The sequence below is a fragment of the Saccopteryx leptura genome, chromosome 3 (genome assembly GCF_036850995.1).
Source record: "Saccopteryx leptura isolate mSacLep1 chromosome 3, mSacLep1_pri_phased_curated, whole genome shotgun sequence".
NCBI classification, from domain to species: Eukaryota; Metazoa; Chordata; class Mammalia; order Chiroptera; family Emballonuridae; genus Saccopteryx; species Saccopteryx leptura.
The window spans coordinates 152,766,216-152,789,064 of record NC_089505.1 but is presented as its reverse complement, the minus strand read 5'-3'; the positions used below and the strand labels follow the sequence as shown (position 1 = coordinate 152,789,064).

At 38.7% G+C, this 22,849-nt stretch overlaps 1 non-coding gene and 2 pseudogenes across 1 annotated transcript; 2 read left to right on the top strand and 1 right to left on the bottom strand.

The window, feature by feature from the left end:
• Nucleotides 1-4,092: 4,092 nt before the first annotated feature.
• Nucleotides 4,093-4,698, bottom strand: LOC136398342 (translationally-controlled tumor protein-like; annotated as a pseudogene).
• On the top strand, nt 4,697-8,400 carry LOC136398341 (E3 ubiquitin-protein ligase RNFT1 pseudogene; annotated as a pseudogene).
• Nucleotides 8,401-9,870: 1,470 nt separating this feature from the next.
• Nucleotides 9,871-10,034, top strand: LOC136401709 (U1 spliceosomal RNA). The gene has a single exon (XR_010750715.1). It is a non-coding gene; the product is annotated as a U1 spliceosomal RNA (small nuclear RNA).
• The last annotated feature ends 12,815 nt before the right edge of the window (nt 10,035-22,849 follow it).

The following is a 22,849-nucleotide window of genomic DNA, read 5'->3' as shown; positions in this document are numbered from 1 at the left end:
CAGATCTCTTCACTTCTAGGGGCCTCGTACCTCGTTTAATGCTCTGCTGTCACAGTGTTAAAATTCTTCGTGTTTGAACAAAGGAGTTGTATTTTTATTTTGCACTGGGGCCAGAAAATTATGTAACCAATGCTGGTCCTCAGACAGCTGTCTCCTTCCCCTGCTTCTCTCCCTAAGGTGACATTTAGATAGCTGAGGAGAAAAGTGTCTTTGGGTTCTTGTGACACTGAAGAAAGGGTCTTCTAGCCTCATGGGGGTCACTGGCATGCACTGGGAAACTAAGACATGTCTCAAGACAATGACTGCTATTTACTAGGGGCTTCCTGTTCAGCTCAGCCTCACCCCTGCTCTGTTGGCTACAGGAATAACTACTTCCTTCACCCAGTCTACTGGCCTGACAGTCCACCCTGCCTTGTCAGGGCAGGGTGGGCAGATGGTGACTTGGAAGGTCTACTGGTTATTGTCACACCATTCATAAAACATCAGAAGTAGGAACAGCATAGGAAAACAAAATCATAAGATTTCCTTCTGTCCTTGGTGTGTGACCAGGTTATTATGGTCGTACCCTAAGTGGCAGAGGTGAACAGGACAAGAGGTGAATGAGCTTTTCAGGGCTCCCCAACTTGGAAAGAGTCTATCTCCCCCTCTTCGTGCTTACTATTACTCTCTTTTTTATAACATGACTCCTTTCCAAGCCATGGAGAAAATTACAAAACACAAATCACTATCTTCTCTTCTTGTTCTTTTCCACAATTTCCTTGGCCAAATGTCCTGCTTCTTGATGCTGATCTTTTTAAGCCTAAACTGCATACAAGAGTATTTTCTTTATACAATAGAGTCTCTCCTTTATGATCTGAGCTTACTGAGCTCAGCTAGCAATGTGTGAAATGGGAAATAAAGTAATCTAGCAAACCCTCTATCTCCACAAGATCTGGCTAAGAGGTCAAGAACGCATCTTCTCTTTCTCTAAGATACGAAACTTTATGGCTCCCCTTCAGAAGTCGGCCCTTGGCAATATTTTACGGCATAAGAAGGAAAATAAAATGTGTCATTTGTAAAAATTTTAACATTTGTAAAAATATTAAGCTAAGAATATTTGTTTTGCAGGTTGATTTTGAGTTTTGGTTTTTAGGTCCCTTCCCTTTCAGCAACCCTACCCCTTTCTTTTACAGTTAATTCTTGAGTATATGCAATATCTAAAGAAATAAGAAAGGGAGCTGGAACGTGACTGTTCAGGGATGGCATTAGTTCCACTCCAAACCGCCTACCTGAATCCCAGTTCTTTATCTTTCCCTGATGGCCCAGTAGGTTCTCAGATTCACCATATTCAAAATTGAATTCATTCACTTTTCCCCCAAACAAGCTTTTCTTCTTGATTTTCTCCTTTCATTAGCAGTAAAAAATGAGGTTAGAACAGCAGTTGCCAACCTTTCCTGGTTCACAGCATCCTTAGTATCTTGCTAATTTTTTCACAGTACCTCTAGACTAAAAAATTCTTAATACTTACATTTATTAAGTAGTTATGTCCTGGCCCTGGCTGATTGGCTCAGTGGTAGAGCATCAACCTGGTGTGTGGATGCCCTGGGTTTGATTCCTGGTCATGGCACACAGGAGAAGTACCCATCTGCTTCTCCACCCCCCCTCTTGCTTCTCTCTCTATCTCTATCTCTATCTCTATCTCTGTCTCTATCTCTATATCTATCTATCTCTCCTCCTCCCCTCCTACAGCCATGGCTCAATTAGAGCAAGTTGGCCCCAGGCGCTGAGAATAGCTCCATGGCCTCCACCTCAGGTGCTAAAAAATGGCTCCAGTTGCAACAGAGCAAGGGCCCCAGATGGGCAGAGCATCACCCTCTAGTGAGCTCGCTGGGTGGATCACGGTTAGGAGTGTGTCTCTCTGCCTCCTCTCCTCTCACTAAAAATAAAAAATAAATAATAAATTTTTAAAGTTATGTCCAAATAACTTTGTAAGTTTCTATGTTTTAATAGCTTAAAAACATTTGAAAATTAACACACATAAAATTTTCCTTTTTATTGAACTTATTGAGGTGACACTTGTTAACAAAATTATACAGGTTTCAGATGCACAGTTCTACAACACATCATCTGTATACTGTATGGTGTGTTCACCACCCAAGTCAAGTCTCCATCCATCACCATTTATTCCCCCATACCCTCCTTCACTTCCCCTCAACACCCACACATAAATTTTAAATAATATTTTGTTTTATTCTTAAATAACATTTACTTAATAATGGCATATGTGCAGCTGTTGGGAACTGCACAGCTTCTGCAATCTTAGGATCAAATTGGACACCACCACTTTCACTTCCTGTTCCACAGTGATTTTCATGCAGTACTTGCTTTTTATCACAGCAGCCACCAAAAATCCAGCTTTGCAAAGATACACAGCACCAAAAGGCATGTATTGTTATAATGTTGACACTGTGATCTACATTAAGCTAGTAGTTTCCATGATGTTCAACATTCACACAGTATAATTATGTTTCCCTCAAATTTTAAAAAAAATCCCACAATACCTCCTGTGAATTCACCATGGCCTGCCTGGGTACCTCAGCTACAGTTTGGGAACTGCAGGTTCAGAGCTTGTGATAGGTCATTGCAGTAATGACCTCCATAAATCAGGTCTCTCTGTACCCATGCACTGGAGCCAATGTGACTTGCTTTGGCCAGTGGGACATTGGGAAATGTGACACAGGCTGAGTCTTGCAAAATAGAAGTGTTATGGGGTTTGCCCTTTCTTGATGCTAGAAAATCTTCTGCCAACATGTGACACACCCAGGCTAGCCCTTGGAGAATGAGAGATCTGTAGAGAGAGGCCCAGCCACCCCAGACACAGAAATAGGACTAGCCTAGACTCTCAAACTTCATGCAAGCCAACCCAGAACAAAAAATCTACCCTTAGCTCCATAAATCATAAAACATAATGAAACATATTAAATTTTAAACCACTATGTTTTAGATGCTCTTTAGGCAACCAAAGTAACTGATAGAATGTTAAAGAAATTGTACTTTATACTTTAGGCAATAAAAAAACGATAAAAAGTTAATTTCTTAATTAAGTTGAACAGAGTTATTAAATGCATGATCATTCAATTGTCCTCTTGAAATCTTCTTAGAAATAGCGTAATTTCTAGTCAAATAGCTTCAGGAGCAGGCCCTCAATTCAGAAACATTTTGTTGTGAACAAGATTTAAAAATTTATTTCATTTGTTTAACCACAGTTCCTAAAATTATAACGTAAGTGACCATTAATATACAAGAAAGCTTGGTTGTAAGAAAAATGGGAATTTTAACTTGGTTGTTAAAAAGTTAAAGAGATTTTTTTTTGCAAAGTATGAGAATAGTCCATTCAACCAGAAATCAAATTGCTGGTTACTATAACCAGAGTGGCCAGAACCTAGCCACAAACATGGAAATGGTCTCACAATAGCAGAAATGTGTCTGCCCAAGATGCTGAATTTTGATTCTAATCGAAGCCATTTTTAACTAAATGCTAATTCAATATAGCAGGGTCCTGCCTGACTGGTGGTGGTGCAGTGGATAGAATATAGACCCAGATGCTGAGGTCCCCAGCTGGAAACCCAAGGTTGCTGGCTCCTTGACTTGAGTGCAAGGTCGCTGGCTTGAGTATGAGATCATCCACGGGAACCCACTGGCTCAGCTGGAGCCCCTCCCCATCAAAGCACATAAAAGAAGCAATCAATGAACAACTAAAGTTGATGCATCTCATCTCTCTCTCCTCCCTTTCTCCCCTTCTTGTCTCTCACTCTCTCTCTAAATATATACAGCAGGGTCTCAACCAGAGCTACAGAATGTCAAATGGAGCAGTTTCCAGCAAGGGAAGTAGGCTAACAATCTAAAAAACACAGATATGACCTTGAAAGTACAACCAGTAACTGCTCTTCAGGGTTACATAGTTCACTGTGCTCGAAGAACATCACCATTCCACAGCACAATAAAATATATTCGTTGTAAGGAGGAGGCTGAGTTGTCAAGAAAATGTTGAATGTTTGTAAAAATAAGTTGAAAGCCACTTCAAATAAATCAAGGTCAAAATAAATGAAAAGCTCAAGGTAACATTAATCCCATTAGTCCTAGTCCTGGTGTGTGAATGAAAAGCAGCAGCCAGTTATGATGACAGCTGATAGACCCAAATTGCCAAATTTGGTAGCATTTTTTCATTTCTAAACCATCTTGAAAGAAAATCATACATGGGGTCACAGTCATCCAGCAGAGCAGCCATGCCATCTGGATTTATATTTTCACCAATAGAGAACTGGTAGTTGTGAAATTAGCAAGGATGTGCTTGATTTGTTCAGCAGCCCCTGTCTTAAAAGGCTTTACTTTTTCTGGTCTCTGTTCTTCAGGTTTCCCTTTGATTTATTTCATGTCATTTTTGATGATACTTCTTGTAGGCTTCTTTTGTGAAGCTGGTTTCCTGCAAATAATGGTTCATGGCAGTATCAACACCAGTGATTACTGTGCTTTTGGGGCCTTCTCCTTCCAAGCCTTCAGTGGAAGCATTTCCAGCAATAAGCGAGTCATCAGCTTTACCCTCTGTCCTACTGACCATTTCCCCTCTACCTCCAGGCACAGCCCGTCTGTGATCTCCAGGATCTTGTACATATCAGAGAACATCTCATCACGGCTGATGAGGTCCCAGTAGATGATCATGATGATGGCTGGAAAGAGACGACCACGGTGCTGGTTTAACAGGATCCTGGAGCTCAGAGCGAGCGCGGTGCAGCCAGAGCGGCGCTGGGGGGCGAGGGAGGGTGTAGGCGGAAAAGCCCTATTATTTTCTTAGAACAAATTTCTGGAAGTGGGTTTTCTATCCAATTGCACAGAAAGACTGCAGATATACATGCCCAACAGCAATGGATGAAAAATGTTCACTTCTTCACACCCTTAGCTATTGTGATAGATTAAAATGATATTAATTTGGGGGGTTTGCATTTCTTTACTACTAAGGTTAAATTTTTCTTATATTTATTGACCATTTTTATTTCTTCTTTCCTGACTCCCTTGATAAGCCCTTTGCCCATTCTTCTAATGAGATTTTTATCACGTTTTATTCATTTGTAAGATGCAAAGATATTTAAGCAAGTCATTCTTTTTAATCTTAGAATTGTGATGCATTGAGTGGCAGGTACACTCATAAGCCTAACAAAGCACGATGCGGGCATTGAAAGTGATTATTTCCATATTTATTAAACCTTTTACTTACACCATAGCAAGAATCTATTTGAAAAGAGATAGGTTTTCAGAAAAGGTCAACATCTGTAACCCACATAAGTGCTTAGATTTAATATATTCTGATATTAAGTCTATGCACTGACATTTTTATTATAAATTTTTTAAAATTTAATGATTATTGGTCCAGAAATGTCTAATATAAAAACATCCTTACAGAAGTACTTTATTTCAAGATAGTCAGCATTATCCCAAAATCTTCCTTCAATTATTTTTATATTCTTTCATAAAGTATAACAATGCTTGTTAGAATCCTCATCATGCATCACTAATCATTAATTCAATAAACATTATTTTTCAATAAACATTTTTAAGAACCTGCTAACAAATATTCTTAAGAACTTGGAGGAAATGAGGCTAGATTTGAGCAGCAACCCTGCAGTCGGGCAGTGCACAACCCACATGGCCATATTTGATGTAACTGCAAGTCAAGAGGCAATTACAGTAATCCAGACATAAGATGCACGAAGGGTGGAACTAACGAAGGGCAGTGACAGAGAAGGGAATGGGTCATAATGCAGCGCTATTAACAATATCAGATCAGCAGGAGTTGATGGATGGTTGGATGATGATGGTGATGCAGAGAGAACAGTCAAAGGAAAGAGTGAGGTTTTTTTAAGTCAGTCTCACTAAGGTGAAACTACATTTAGAATCCATTTTCCTATTCAGTTCTGGGTGACACTAAGCCAAAACAGAAATTTACATAAGAATTGGAAAGTGATGTGAAGCAGTGCCAATATGCCCTAAAAGGTCATCGTGGTTAGAGGTGAGGAGAGATATACTCCGAGATGCCAGCATGTGCCAGTCTGTCCTCGCTCTTCCCGTTCTGCACCCTCTTCTGCCTCTTCTGGCTCTTCTTCCCCTCTGCCCACCCCCCTGACCAACAGCAACCCACCACCAGATGCCTGACAACAAGCTCACAGGCAAGTGTTCCTTCCACTGAGGAAGGTCACAGCCTTCCACAGACCTCGGCGGCAGCCCCTTTAGCATTCCTCTCAGCAGGTCCCCCTCAAACCCCCACTTGCCCACCATGCTGGTGCTTCATGAGGCTTATTTAGTGACTGCCAAGATTTGCCAAATTTCATCCTGGACCCCCTACTTCGCCAGATTGTTTTTTATCCCAGCATGGTTTCTTTGTAGCAATTGAAAAGATGAGTCTAAACCTCATCTAGAACGGAAAAGGTCCTATGATAGTCAAAACAGATTTGAGCCTGAACAAGTGGAGCAGTGGATAGAGCATTAGCCTCATAAACTGAGGACCCAGGTTCGAAACCCCAAGGTCACCGGCTTGAGTACAAGCTCATCTGGCTTCAGCGTGGGATCATAGACATGACCCCATGGTTGCTGGCTTGAGCCCAACGGTTGCTGGCTTGAAGCCCAAGGTCACTGGATTGAAGTCCAAGGTCACTGACTTGAGCAAGGTATCACTGGCTTGGCCGGAGCCCCCCAGTCAAGGCACATATGAGAAAGCAATCAAAGAACTAAGGTGTCGCAATTATGAGTTCATGCTTCTCATCTCTCTCCCTTCCTGTCTGTCTCTTTTGCTCTTGCTAAAAAAAAATAAACAAATAAAATATAAAACAGCTGTGAAGATAGACACACTCAAATTATACAGGAGTAAAATATTTGGTAGAATTGTTGCTTAATATAATTGGAAAAAGAAGCCATATGCTTACCTATTGAATCTGTAGCTCTGAGGAAAATGGTTGTTGGCAGAGAAGAACTTTGAGCTCACTTTACTTTGTACTTCAGGCAAAGTATTATAAGAGAGGAGCTTAGGAAATAACTGGATTCTTTGCAAACCAAAATTGAGGATCCAGAAAGTGGGTGCCTGACTAGGAAAACTGTACAAAAGCTATGCACCAAGATGGATGGGAGCAGGGCCTTGCTTTCATTCTGGAGATGTTTGTATCCAGATAAACTCCATGCCCAAGAGATGTACTGAAAACCTAAGCTGAAGAAATACATGGAGGCCCTGGCCAGGTAGCTCAGTTGGTTAGAGTATCATTCTGATACACCAAGGTTGGGAGTTTGATCTCTGGTCAGAGCATATACAAGAATCAACTGCCCGACCTCTGCTGGTACAATGGGTAAAGTGTCAACCTGGAATGCTGAGGTCACTGGTTCAAAACCCTGGGCTTGCCTGGTCAAGGCACACATGGGAGTTGATAATTCCTACTCTTTCCCCACCTTCTATCTTTCTCTCTGTCTAAAAATGAATGAAATATTTTTTAAAAACTTCATTTTAAAATAAGAATCAACCAATAAATACATAAATAAGTGAAACAACAAATCTATGTTTCTTTTTCTTCCCACTCCTTTCTCTCTTAAGAATCAATCAGTAAAAAATTTTTTAAAGAAATACATGAAATTTCTCTTGGAATTGGACTTCTAACAATTCCTATGTATGCAAAAAAAAAAGCATTATAGTCTAGACTTTTCTAAGAGAAGGTTAAGTACTCAAAGATTTGGTCTGCCTGGTTACTGGTATTCTTGGCAGGACCGTCTGCTCTCCTTCTCCCTGTCACTTTACTATAGTTTAACCTTTTAAATCCTATTTTGGATCATTCAAGCTTCTGGAAAGTACTCTGGATTTTTGTAATTAGATTTCATTTTGAAATTCCTTTCATAGATGCAAAATGCTTTTCATTAGTATCTTCTTCAATAGTGTCTTTTAAATCCAGGCGTTACTGGTGTCATTTCTTAGGAGAATTATATCAGTATTACTGAATTGTGTTCCCATATCATTTTGGTTTCATTACCTTATTAGCTATGGGCAATTTGGTGGTATAACTAGATAGATTCTGGAATATTACTGACTTTATTCTACCTCATTTTAAAGTTTTTGGATTTGGGGGAACATCTGGGAATTTTTAGACAGGTTTTGTGAATATTTTTTACATCACCACATTATGGAGTGACTTGTTCAGATATGAATGATATTTGTTCTATATAGCTGAATTTCAGAAGAATTTTCTTCCTATATGTTAGCTTATATTTTCCAAAGGTTGTATTACCTGATGATTCTACAGAGAGGAAACATGTCCCCTGTGCAGAACTTGGATATCAGACCATATACACAAATGGAAAGATGGGAGTATTTCATCACACTTTCAAATATAACTCAGTCTTATAAACGATAAGGAACACAAAATATTAATGTCATTGAGTTACAATGACTATTGCTAAAGGCATTAGGATAGATTTCAGTGCTGAAAATTAAGAAAAAGCTTTCCAAACATTTTTGAATACTAGAATAAGATGTATGTGTGAGTTCAATATTTTTAAATTAAATGATTAAAAGAACATACTGTTTTTAAAAATATAAGTAATATTCAACCTAAGGTATATCTGAACATTTTTAATCCTAATTGCCTTACAGATAGTTGCAGTATAAAATTATAAATGCGTTTTCTTGTTAATGTTACCAAAAACAGCAACTACATAGGGTGCTACTAAGATCCCTCCTGTGAAATCTCCCCTGAGGCCAGTGGGGTGGGTTCTTTACTTTCCCTGGGGTCCATCAGCTCTCTTTGTCTCTCAAGGAAGTTTCAAGTGACACCACTCTGTTTTGTATCACAATTCTTTTCTGACTTGCTGGTTTTGTCTGATCTCCACTCTAAATTGTGATGTCCCTGAAGACCAGGAATATTTCTACTCCTTTTATATTCCTAGCACCAAGTACAATACCTTGTATGCAAACAGTGGATATTCAATAAGTATTTTCTGAATGTTAGCATTTTAAACCCAAAACCCACTCCCTGGGGATACAGACTCAGCACATACCACTAGTCATTACACCCTTTGGCCCAGAGTGTAACTGTTGGGTAATTCATAAAAGCTTAACTTTTCTCATGGGAGGTGAGCAATTTTGTAAGAGGATTCAGTGATAATGAACAGGAATAGTAAAAATAGTGGTTAGTTGTATCACAAAAATGAAGACTGTCCCATTAGCCAATATCTTAGCTTCCTGATTAGAAGAAGTTGAAATCCAAGTTTCTCCAAGTTTTCTTAATGGCAAAACAATTTTTTATAAAAGAAACTCAATTAAATTTTACAATGTCATATCAGCATTTTCTTTTTAAAAAAACATTTTATTTATTGATTATACAGGGTTGGGGGGGACATGAAATAGTGGCTTCACCCTAGCTGTTCATTGGTTGCTTGTCTTGTGTGCCTTGACCAGGGAAGCCCAGGACTCTGAACCAGCGACTTCAGCGTTCCAGGTCAGCGCTCTATCCACTGCGCCAACCACAGGCCAGGCAGCATTTTCTCTTAAACAATCCAGTGAGAAGAAAAATGGGCAGGTGCCTTCCTTTCTAATATCAATACCATTAACAAATGGTATTGACATCAGGGCTAAGCAGTTAGTGGGTGAGTGGGAGGAAATATTGATTATCTGTAATGTTCCCACATTGGTGATGTAAAAGAATTAGAATCTAAAACATGGGGACAGGTCATCATTATTCAGTATGAAATGGTCAAAACCAAAAGTAGAAAAGGTCAATGTCAATAAAATATTGAAGTATACTAACTGTGTTCACTAAAATCTGGAATCTAATAAAGGAGATATATGCTTAAAGTTTAAGTAAGTTACTTACCTGGCAGGGGAGATACCATGATCACGAAGGTGGTTTTCCCAGGGCGAGGCTTATCCATTGCACTCCGGATGTGCTGACCCCTGTGATTTCCCCAAATGTGGGAAACTCGACTGCATAATTTGTGGTAGTGGGGGACTGCATTTGCGCTCTCCCTTATGTATGAAAATTTTTATCTTATAAAAAAAAGTTTAAGTAGGGACAAATTAGGGTAAATAGAAATATGTACAAGTTTTTCTAAGGGGTAAACTTAAGATTTTTGTTAATTTAAAAGACAAATGCAGATAAGAATAAAAATATAAATAAATCAGTAGGTAAAATCCCCATAGGTTTTTGATAGAGAGATTTTTGTGGAAGTAGTCCCCAACCTGTTGTATTCTGGGGCCCTTCAGCCACTCTAATTATTATAAGAAGATCTTAAATACATACACAGAGCAAGCCTTATCAATGGGTTATGCAAATGAGATGCCTAACACATCTGTATTCCCATTTGACATGAACACGCAGATCAGATGCTTCACTGATGCATAACAGAATGCTCAGACAGATAGGGGATGCCAGGCAGGCTAATCCAGTAAGAACACATTCCGTGGGAAATGCTATCAGAGGGAAGGAGAGGACTCTTTTCATGGGGGTGGTGAGGGACAAGATCAGTGGGAGAGGTCATGGCAGGAGCCTGGGCTCTGAAAGGCCCTGAGCTGAAAAATGAGAGGGGTACAGTCAGCAAGATGGCATAGGCTATGTTGTGAACAGTAGAACCTCTCAGATCCTCAGGAATATTGCCACATTCATAAAATCCTGTGTATGGCTAAATCTTTTTATGGGAAATGTTTAAGAGAATGAACCTATGGATTTGACCCAGGGCTCATCCCAAACAGCAAAACAGTGGGAGTAAGGGAAGCATGAGGAATTACAACGTGGGAAAGTCTAGGGAACTTGAGCAGCACATGCCTGTTACAGGCCCTGACAACAGAGACCTACTCTAATTCACTCTGGTCTTGAGAGACTTGGGGGCCTTGAGCAAGATGTGAGTTTCTCATATAAATTCACTGAAAAGTGTTCCTGAGTCCTTAGAAGTTTTTGTCATTATGTGTTTCTTTGGTTGACGGAAACATGCAAAAATAAAAGTTCTTTATTAAAACAAAATCTATCTAGATACTGTAAGAATTCAGACCACTATTTTCAGAGCATTGTCCCGATATGATTTAGGTCAAGAGGACCACAAGTTGTGAGCTTCAGCAGAGAGAAAAGGCTGGGCAGGGCCCACTGCAGAACTGTGACATGCCACCCTGGCCACTGTATACACAAGCCTTTCAAACATGGGCTTCTTAAGTCTTTGAAGTTAAAAAAAAATGGATAGTTGGAGAAAAGTAATTTAGCAGAAAGGAACAGAAGAAAAAAGAAACATACCAGTATGTGATGTTCAGGCATGTGAGGTGGCTTTTGTACAAGACTGTTGGGTACTGGGGCTGACCCCAAGACCTCTTTGGATTATCAAAGAAATAGAGTTTACATGAAAGCAAGTTTCCAAATCATTGCTGTTTACATTTCTGTGGTAAAAATTAAATGTTTGTTTAAAGTAAAAGAATATTACTTTTAGTCACCTCTTTTAATGAAAGTCATTTCGCAAAACCTTTCAGAACTATGACAACATGAAAATTCTGTGTCGTTTTATTATTCCTTGTCAAAGCAGGAATCAAAGTTCAGTCAATGCTTGAAGTTGCAGAGATCCTAACATAATAAAGAACTAGATTTTCTGTGTTAAAAAAACTACATTCTTCTGTATGACAATAGAGCATATTTAAAAAAGAGTTATTTAAGAACCCTCATTCTATCTTCCCTCCACCCACCTGGCTTTTATTTTTTTCTAAAAAGCTAATAACTTCTAGTTTAATTAGGGAATATGAAGGTTTATACCTAATTGGCCTTTTGTCATCTTTCTTCCTACCACCTTCAAATATTTGGGGTTTGTTTTCACCTGGAAAATATTTTTTGAAACACATACACACACACAGAGATTTTTGTCAATCTCAGTTCCGGGTAGCAATGCAAGGACAGCTTCACTTATGTGCAGCATTCCTGGGATTCTGTGGCAATCAGCGTTTAGACACTCCTTCAACACCGCAGATGTCTCTCAGAGTTACAAAGCAATTCAAAAACTTTTTGCTTCATATAGTACCTTCCTTAGAAGAAACACAAAAGTTTTATAATCAATATACATAAAATACTATTTAAATAAGGCTGTCATCTCAAAGCTTTCAGAGCAAGAGCGAAACTTCTGGCCTGGAACACATGGTCAGACCTTTACATCAGAAAAAAGTGCCTTGAGATCCTTCAAATTCTAAAATTCTTTCTGAAAGAATAAACAAAGCTATTGTGCGGCACAGAAGCAGCTCATTGTAAAGTAGACAGAGAAGGAGAAATTTCAGCCTGACCAAGCAGTGGTGCAGTGGATAGAGCATTAGCCTGGGACGCAGAGGACCCAGGTTCAAAACCCCAAGGTCTCTGGCTTCAGCATAAGATCATAGACATGACCTCATGATTGCTAGCTTGGAGCCCAAGGTTGCTGGCTTGAGCCAGGGGTCACTCGCTCTGCTGTAGTCCCCGGTCAAGGCACATACTGTATGAGAAAGCAATCAATGAACAACTAAGGTGCCACAATGAAAAATTGATGCTTCTCATCTCTCTCCGTTCCTCCCTGTCTGTCCCTATCTATTCCTCTCTGTGTCTCTCTCGCAAAAAAAAAAAAAAAAAAAAAAAAAAAAAAAAGAAATTTTAGTAGGATTGAGGTGTGGTCAGAGAAGAATGAAAATCATTCATTTTAGGGTTATAAATCACCCAGTAATTTTCTAATCACTTTGACTAATTAAATAATAAAATCATAGAATCTCAGGATTGGAGGAGGTATTAACATATCATCTAGGTTCCAGAACAAAACACTGCATTAAACATATGACTGCCCATATTTTGATAATTCATTTCTTGCAATTCATGACATGTATTTGAAGACAAGCAAAATTAAACAAACAAAAAACCCGAATTTAGCATTTCTTTAAGTTACTGGCAATTTTATTTCCAGCTTGAATTTTAAAAAAGAAAAAATAAAACTTAACAAAAACCAATGAGGTACAGTCTAACACATTAGGAAGATGGTCATTTGGAAAATTCTGATATTCTAATATGTGTCTATATACACTATTTCTCCTTTAATGTGAAAACCATGGTCACAGCCTGTGACTGCTGGTTCTGGAGCCCACAATGGGATCTCTGCTCCACTGACATAGGTCAGCTGCTTATCCTTCCAGCTCTAGTAAGGCCCACAAGGCAGGTATTTTATTATAAATGGCTCTATTTCTTTACGTTAGCTACATTTCAAAAGATGACCTACTCTTCCTCTGGAGTCCTAGACTCTGGTTAAATGAGGTCATAGATGCTTCATACTTCCCATGCTTATTTCCACTGATTAGTCACTTGCTTTGATTATCTAAGTCCTTCCATTTAACACTGGACATAAATGCCCCGATGAGATTGTCTGAAGAGTAAAATGCTGTTTGGCTGGGAAAACTGGCTTTGAAAATTATGTCCTCCTTCTGAAAATGTATCACTTTCATCTCTACGATAAAGCAAAGTATGAAAAAAAACCACAAATGTCATCCATGTACCTTGATTTTCTAGGATAATTCAAATTTCATGTATTAAAATATAATATTGTGTCAAATAATAGAGGTTTGGTTAAATGAATTGCCATATATCATACAACTATCTAAAAGATGTGTGAAAGAATATGAAATGGAAAATGTCCGACATGTTTAGGTTAGAAGCCAGATCATAAAACATTATCAGTGCATGATCCTAATTTTTTAAAGACAGAGAGAGAACTTAAAAATGTACAGTAAAATAGTAACTGTAGAGCCCTGGCCAGTGGCTCAGTGGATAGAGTGTTAGCCCAACATATGGACATCCCAGGTTATATTACTGGATTACTGCTGAGGGCACACAGGAGAAGCTACCATCTGCTTCTCCTGCTTCTCTCTCCCCACTTCTCTCCTTTTTCCTCTCCTGCAAACAGTGGCTGAATTGGTTCAAGCATGGCTCCAGGCACTGAAGATAGGTAGGTTGGTCTAAGCATGTCAGCCTCAGGTGCTAAAAATAGCTCAACACTCAAGCATCAGCCTCCAGATGGGGGTTGCTGGGTGGATCCGGTCAGGGCATCATGTCATCCATGTACCTTGATTTTCTAGGATAATTCAAACTTCATGTATTAAAATATATTATTGTGTCAAATAATAGAGGTTTGGTTAAAAGAATTGCCATATATCATACAATGAAAAACTATACAACCATCTAAGGATGTGTGAAAGAATATGAAATGGAAAATGTCGCAGAGTAATGGCGGGCTAGGAAGCAATACCGATAAATCTCCCCCAAAACTCAACAAGATCTTCAACCAGAAACAGAAAAACCTATCCTTGGAGCCTCCAGATGTTTCGCAATACACCCGAAGGAATGATCGAGCGAAAAATTGGCTAAATATATAACCAAACCCCGAAGGAAATAGGGAGTAAGAAATGCTCCGCCTTCCTCACTAACCTAAACAGGGTGGCTTTCACTGGAAACTGAGAATATAGAAACTAAGACGGGCAAAGGGAGTGAATAGATCCAGGCCGCGGCACAAACGGCCGAACCAGGCTGTGGCATGGAGATCCAAGCCGAGGAAAAACTGTTCCTGTGACAACCCGGGCAATACAGCTAACACTCACGCCAAACACAGACAAAGAAAGACAAGCGGGGCAGCCATTTTACCCGATCTCGTGGTCGGCGCACGCAGATAGTGGGCGAGAGATTCCTTCCAAAGCCCCGGGAGTGTGCGCCCGTGTTGTCCCACAGAGAGGCAGAGTCAGAGGCATTTGTGTGGGTTGAAAGTGGAATCTCCGGGCCGCCCCAGCGCCCTGGGGGAGCCGCGCACGGGGAGGGAGTGAGAACTAACTCCAATGCTGGAACTTTTCCGTGCGGGAGGGGGTTTCACTCAGAGGGTGAGACCGCTGGTCTGATATCCTGGTCTGCGCATGCAGATAGTGAGCGAGAGATTCCTCCGAGTGCCTCGGCAGTGTGCGCCTGTGTTACCCCACAGAGAGGCAGAGTCAGGGGCCTTTGTGTGGGCCAAAAGCGGAATCTCGGGCCGCCCCAACGCCCTGAGGGAGCCGCGCATGGGAAGGGAGCGAGAATTAATTCCAACGCTGGAACTTGTCCGTGCGGGAGGGGTTTCACTCAGAGGGTGAGACAGCTGGCCTGATATCCTGGTCGGCGCGCACGGAGAGTGGGCAAGAGACTCCTCCCAGCACCTCAGAAGTGGGAGCCCGTGTTATCCCACAGAGGAGCAGAGTCAGGGGCCTTTGTGTGGGCTGAAAGCCGAATCTCAGGCCGCCCCAGTGCCTTGAAAAAACCGCACACGGGGATGGAGCGAGAGCCAATTCCAACGCTGGAACTTTTCAGTGCGGGCGGGGGGGGTTTCACTCAGAGGGCGAGACTTCCAGCCTGACATCCTGGTCTGCGCTCGCAGATAGTGAGCAAGAATTTCCTCCAAGCGCCCCGGGAGTGGGTGCCCGCCCGTGTTACCAGACAGAGTGGCAGAGCCAGAGGTCTTTGAGTGGGCAGAAGCCCCGGCTGATTTTGCTAGCAGCTCTGACTGACTGAGCCTTACCCAGAGCCCTGTGCTGAGTGGGAATAGAGTGGGGAGTGGCCAGCTCTTTGAGCCTCTTACTATCCAGGCAGAGGCAGCAGCAACCCCATAGCTGGATTATCAGGCTACTAATTGAGGAAGGAAAGACTAGGAGAGAGGCTCCAGGAACACAGACTCTCTCACTGTAGGAGCCTATAAATGCTAATGAGCCTTGACTGCCAACGTGACTAAAGCACAATACATGACATCACCATAGAGACTTATCAACTGCAAACCTCTACCTGAGCGTGCCAAAGGGGCAGAACCCGGGGTACAGAGTCACTGACCAGGAAGAGGGAGAGAAAAGAAAAAGCAAGAAGATAACCTCTCAAAATCAAGAATAATCCACAGACTTTATAACCTATCCCATTTTATTATATTTGTTCGTTTGTTTCTCTTATCTTCATCCTTGATTTTTTTTTTCCTCCTCCAATTTGGTCGTTTAACTCTCTACCGGTCTTACTCTCTCTTCTCCTTGAACTACACTACCCATAAATGTTACATCTCCCATTATCTTTTCTTTCCTCTTCCTTTCTCTCTATGAGGGTTGCACTCCAAAACCCTTAACTCTCTCTCTCTCTCTCTCCTCTTTTTTCTTTTTTCTTCTTTTAGTGGTTCCCTCTTTTTTTTCTCTCTCTCTCTTTCTTTTCTCCCTCTATATTAGTTTCGTCCTTTCTCCTTTATGTCTCCTCTCATTCAAACCTCAATAATGAACAAATTATCTTATCTGGGACTCAAACTTATGTTTGTAGCATTTTGGGAGGTTTTTACTTCACCTTTTTAACTCACTAGCAGTGCTCCCATTCCTGGCTCTCCATTTTCTCAAGCTCTTCTTCCATTAAATACAACAGTAATTTTTTAATTTGCCCCCCTATTTTCCTGTTTCCTCTTATTCCTCTCATCATAACTCTTAGTCAACCAACACCTAAACGCAAATCATTTTATTCTTGATCCAAATTTTTTCCTTATTTGCTTTTGTGGGTCTATCCCCCCCCCCTTTTTTTTTTTTTTTTTTTTTTTGCCCCTTTATTACCTTTCCCCAATTCAGGCCCTCCATTACAGGCATTGTTTGTTCTATTTAATACAATAAAATTCACAGTTCACCACAAGATTTTCTCAAGAAAGAGGGGAGAGGAGAGGAGAGGAAAAAAGGAGGGGTGGAATAATTTCCTTTTTTTATTTTTATTTTATTTTATTTTTCTTTATTTCATTATTAATTTTTAAAAAAACACAACTTTTTTCAATTTTTTATTTTTTTAACTTTTTATTCTTTATTAAATCTCATTAATACTATCAACAAAACCACCCTCAGATGCCATTAAGGAAGAGAAAATCGAATATCATGGATACAAAAGAAAGAGAGGTAACACAGATAGATGAGGAAAAATCTATGGAGAAAAAATTTAATATATTGGAAACCTTGGAGCTAAATGACAGAGAATTTAAGATAGAAATACTAAAAATACTCAGAGATATACAAGAAAACACAAAAAGGTAATTTAGGGAGCTCAGAAAACAACTCAATGAACACAAAGAATATATTTCCAAGGAAATTGAAACTATAAAAACAAATCAAACAGAGATGAAAAACTCAATTCATGAGCTGAAAAATGAGGTAACAAGCTTACCTAATAGAACAGGTCAGATAGAAGAGAGGATTAATGAAATAGAAGACAAGCAATTTGAGGCACAACAGAGAGAAGAAGAAAGAGACTCAAAAATTGAAAAAAATGAGATAGCCCTACAAGAATTATCTGACTCCATCAGAAAAAATAACATAAGAATAATAGGTATATCAGAGGGAGAAGAGAGAGAAAATGGAATGGAGAACATACTCAAACAAATAATAGATGAGAACTTCCCAAGCCTGTGGAAAGAACTAAAGCCTCAAATTCATGAAGCAAACAGAACTCTGAGTTTTCTTAACCCCAACAAACCTACTCCAAGGCACATCATAATGAAATTGGCACAAACCAATGGCAAAGAAAAAATTCTCAAGGCAGCCAGGGAAAAGAAGAATACAACATATAAAGAAAGGCCCATTAGATTATCATCAGATTTCTCAGCAGAAACTCTACAAGCTAGAAGAGAGTGGACCACAATATTTAAAGTCCTGAAAGAGAGGAACTTTCAGCCACGAATACTATACCCATCAAAGCTATCCTTCAAATATGAAGGAGAAATAAAAACATTCACAGATACAGAAAAGATGAGGGAATTTATCATCAGAAAACCCCCACTCCAGGAATTACTAAAGGGGGTTCTCCAATCAGATACAAAGAACAAAAAAAATAAAGCCACAAGTAAAAGCTCCAAGAAAAACACAATAAAACCAAATTTAAACTGTGACAACAACAAAAAGAAAGGGGGGGAGATGATGGAGATTAACAGTAGCAAAGGATGATGGAGTGCAAAAGTACTCACAAAATAGTGCTCTACAATGAACAGGGTAGGAACCCTTTTCATTACTTAAAGGTAACCACCATTGAAAAAACCACCACAGAAGCACATGAGATAAAAAAGATAGCAACAGAGGAAAGATGTATGGAATACAACCAAATAAAAACAAAAGATAGAAAAACGAAAGAGAAGGATCAAAAAAGACACAAAACTAACAGAAAGCAATCTATAAAATGGCAATAGGGAACTCACAAGTGTCAATAATTACACTAAATGTAAACGGATTAAACTCACCAATAAAAAGACACAGAGTAGCAGAATGGATTGAAAAAGAAAATCCAACTGTATGCTGCCTACAAGAAACTCATCTAAGTAACAAGGATAAAAACAAATTCAAAGTGAAAGGCTGGAAAACAATACTCCAAGCAAATAACATCCAAAAAAAAGCAGGCGTAGAAATACTCATATCTGATAATGCTGACTACAAGACAGCAAAAGTACTCAGAGACAAAAATGGCCATTTCATAATGGCTAAGGGGACACTGAATCAAGAAGACATAACAATTCTTAATATATATGCACCAAACCAAGGAGCACCAAAATATATAAAACAGCTACTTATTGACCTTAAAACAAAAACTGACAAAAATACAATCATACTTGGAGACCTCAATACAATGCTGACGGCTCTAGATCGGTCATCCAAACAGAGAATCAACAAAGATATAGTGGCCTTAAACAAAACACTAGAGCACCTGGATATGATAGACATCTACAGGACATTTCATCCCAAAGTGACTGAGTATACATTTTTCTCCACTGTACATGGATCATTCTCAAGAATTGACCATATGTTGGGCCACAAAACCAACATCAGCAAATTCAGAAAAATCGAAGTTGTACCAAGCATATTTTCTGATCATAAAGCCTTGAAACTAAAATTCAACTGCAAAAAAGGGAAAAAAATCCCACAAAAATGTGGAAACTAAACAACATACTTTTAAAAAATGAATGGGTCAAAGAAGAAATAAGTGCAGAGATCAAAAGATATATACAGACTAATGAAAATGACAATACGACATATCAGAATCTATGGGATGCAGCAAAAGCAGTGATAAGAGGGAAGTTCATATCACTTCAGGCATATATGAACAAACAAGAGAGAGCCCAAGTGAACCACTTAACTTCACACCTTAAGGAACTAGAAAAAGAAGAACAAAGACAACCCAAAACCAGCCGAAGAAAGGAGATAATAAAAATCAGAGCAGAAATAAATGAAATAGAGAACAGTAAAACTATAGAAAAAATTAATAGAACAAAGAGCTGGTTCTTTGAAAAGATCAAAAAAATTGACAAACCCTTGGCAAGACTTACCAAGGAAAAAAGAGAAAGAACTCATATAAACAAAATCCAAAATGAAAGAGGAGAAATCACCACGGACACCGTAGATATACAAAGAATTATTGTAGAATACTATGAAAAACTTTATGCCACTAAATTCAACAATCTAGAAGAAATGGATAAATTCCTAGAACAATACAACCTTCCTAGACTGAGTCAAAAAGAAGCAGAAAGCCTAAACAGACCTATTAGTAGAGAAGAAATAGAAAAAACCATTAAAAACCTCCCCAAAAATAAAAGTCCATGCCCTGACGGCTATACCAACGAATTTTACCAAACATTCAAAGAAGACTTGGTTCCTATTCTACTGAAAGTCTTCCAAAAAATTGAAGAAGAAGCAATAGTGCCAAACATATTTTATGAGGCCAACATAAACCTCATACCAAAACCAGGCAAGGATGGCACAAAAAAAGAAAACTACAGACCAATATCTCTAATGAATACAGATGCTAAAATACTAAACAAAATACTAGCAAATCGAATACAACAACATATTAAAAAAATAATACATCATGATCAAGTGGGATTCATCCCAGAATCTCAAGGATGGTTCAACATACGTAAAACGGTTAACATAATACACCATATCAACAAAACAAAGAACAAAAACCACATGATCTTATCAATAGACACAGAAAAGGCTTTTGATAAAATACAACACAATTTTATGTTTAAGACTCTCAACAAAATGGGTATAGAAGGAAAATATCTCAACATGATAAAGGCCATATATGATAAACCATCAGCTAACATCATATTAAATGGCACTAAACTGAAGGCTTTCCCCCTTAAATCAGGAACAAGACAGGGTTCTCCACTCTCTCCACTCTTATTTAATGTGGTACTACAGGTTCTAGCCAGAGGAATCAGACAAGACAAAGAAATAAAAGGCATCCATATCGGAAAAGAAGAAGTAAAAGTATCACTTTTTGCAGATGATATGATCCTATACATCGAAAACCCCAAAGAATCCACAAAAAGACTACTAGAAACAATAAGCCAATACAGTAAGGTTGCAGGATACAAAATTAACATACAGAAGTCAATAGCCTTTCTATATGCCAACAATGAAACAATTGAGAATGAACTCAAAAGAATAATCCCCTTCACAATTGCAACAAAAAAAATAAAATACTTAGGAATAAACATAACAAAGAATGTAAAGAACTTATATAATGAAAACTATAAACCATTGTTAAGAGAAATCGAAAAAGATATAATGAGATGGAAGAATATTCCTTGTTCTTGGTTAGGAAGAATAAATATAATCAAGATGGCCATATTACCCAAAGCAATATACAAATTTAATGCAATTCCCATCAAAATTCCAATGACATTTTTTAAATAAATAGAGCAAAAAATCATCAGATTTATATGGAACTATAAAAAACCCCAAATAGCCAAAGCAATCCTAAAGAAAAGGAATGAAGCTGGGGGCATTACAATACCTGACTTCAAACTCTATTATAGGGCCACGACAATCAAAACAGCATGGTATTGGCAGAAAAGTAGACACTCAGACCAATGGAACAGAATAGAAAGTCCAGAAATAAAACCACATATATATAGTCAAATAATTTTTGATAAAGGGGCCAACAACACACAATGGAGAAAAGAAAGCCTCTTCAATAAATGGTGCTGGGAAAACTGGAAAGCCACATGCAAAAGAATGAAACTGGATTACAGTTTGTCCCCCTGTACTAAAATTAACTCAAAATGGATCAAAGATCTAAACATAAGACCTGAAACAATAAAGTACATAGAAGAAGACATAGGTACTAAACTCATGAACCTGGGTTTTAAAGAGCATTTTATGAATTTGACTCCACAGGCAAGAGAAGTGAAGGCAAAAATTAATGAATGGGACTACATCAGACTAAGAAGTTTTTGCTCAGCAAGAGAAACTGATAACAAAATAAACAGAAAGCCAACTAAATGGGAAATGATATTTTCAAACAACAGCTCAGATAAGGGCTTAATATCCAAAATATACAAAGAACTCATAAAACTCAACAACAAACAAACAAACAATCCAATAAAAAAATGGGAAGAGGACATGAACAGACACTTCTCCCAGGAAGAAGTACAAATGGCCAACAGATATATGAAAAGATGCTCATCTTCTTTAGTTATTAGAGAAATGCAAATTAAAACTGCAATGAGATACCACCTCACACCTGTTAGATTAGCTATTATTAACAAGACAGGTAATAACAAATGTTGGAGAGGCTGTGGAGAAAAAGGAACCCTCATACACTGTTGGTGAGAATGTAAAGTAGTACAACCATTATGGAAGAAAGTATGGTGGTTCCTCAAAAAACTGAAAATAGAACTAACTTATGACCCAGCAATCCCTCTACTGGGTATATACCCCAAAAACTCAGAAACATTGATACATAAAGACACATGCAGCCCCATGTTCATTGCAGCATTGTTCACAGTGGCCAGGACATGGAAACAACCAAAAAGCCTGTCAATAGATGACTGGATAAAGAAAATGTGGCACATATACACTATGGAATACTACTCAGCCATAAGAAATTATGACATCGGATCATTTACAGCAAAATGGTGGGATCTTGATAACATTATACGAAGTGAAATAAGTAAATCAGAAAAAAACAGGAACTACATTATTCTATACGTAGGTGGGACATAAAAGTGAAACTAAGAGACATTGATAAGAGTGTGGTGGTTACGGGGGGAGGGGCGAAAGGGAGAGGGAAAGGGGGAGGGGGAGGGGCACAAAGAAAACTAGATAGAAGATGACAGAGGACAATCTGACTTTGGGTGATGGGTATGCAACATAATCGAAAGACAAGATAACCTGGACTTGTTATCTTTGAGTATATGTATCCTGATTTATTGATGTCACCCCATTAAAAAAATAAAATTATAAAAAATAAAAAATAAAAAAAAAAGAAAATGTCCAACATGTTTAGGTTAGAAGCCAGGTCATAAAATACTATCAGTGCATGATCCTAATCAGTAAAAGTCTGCCACACTATCTCCATTCCTCACACCTAAAAAAATAAAAATATTTTTAAATTTTTTAATTTTTTTTATTTATTTATTTATTTATTTATTTATTTGAGAGAGGAGAGAGAGTAAGCCTGAGAGAAAGAGAGAGAGAAAGGGGGAGGAGCAGGAAGCATCAACTCCCATATGTGCCTTGACCAGACAAGTGCAGGTTTCGAACCGGCGACCTCAGCATTCCAGGTTGACACTTTATCCACTGTACCACCACAGGTCAGGCTTAAAAAAATTTTTTTAAATCTAAAGAATAATTGCAGCTATATTGGGATAAAAGATCATGTGATTTTTATCTTTCCTTTGAGCTTTTCCATATTTTCTAACTTTTCTATAGAAAGTGTTATTTTATCAAATAGATTAAAAATAATTCTTAAAATTAAATAGTCACTGTCATCCACTCAGCAAAAGATATCTAAAAAAG